Source organism: Calidris pugnax, unplaced genomic scaffold (assembly GCF_001431845.1).
Source record: "Calidris pugnax isolate Ruff unplaced genomic scaffold, ASM143184v1 scaffold70, whole genome shotgun sequence".
In the NCBI taxonomy this organism is placed as follows: domain Eukaryota; kingdom Metazoa; phylum Chordata; class Aves; order Charadriiformes; family Scolopacidae; genus Calidris; species Calidris pugnax.
In genome coordinates this window covers 12277738-12278198 of record NW_015090862.1, presented here as the reverse complement: position 1 = coordinate 12278198, position 461 = coordinate 12277738, and positions in this window count along the sequence as shown.

Sequence of the window (461 nt, the reverse complement as noted above, 5' to 3'; positions counted from 1 at the left end):
GGGGGAACACGGTACCCACGGACGGGGGAGGGGGGTGCGGGAAAGGTCGCTCCCCCTGCCCGCAGCTGAGATGGGGGGACCCCCCCTCCGGCCAGGCTTGCCCTCCACACCGGCCGCCGTGCGGTGAGGGGGGGCCCACGAGGGGCCCTGACATCCCCCCCCCGCGTTTTCGTTGAAGGGGGGAACAGTTTCTCCCGAGTTTGCGGGAAAGGCGGCCGAAAGAGCCCGCAACGGGCCGCGGGGCGAGGAAAAAGCATCCAGGGGGAAAACAACCCTCCGCGGGCGTGGGGGAGCACTTCCCGGGCACCTTCTCCCCCCCCCAAAAAAAAAATCCCCCCCCCCCCAACAAGGCTGTGGGGAGACGGGGGAAGAACCCGCGTCGGGGCCGGGTGCGGGCCCCGCCGTCCCCCGCAGCGGACACCCCGCAGCCCGGAGGGACCTGCTGGGGAACGAACCCCAGC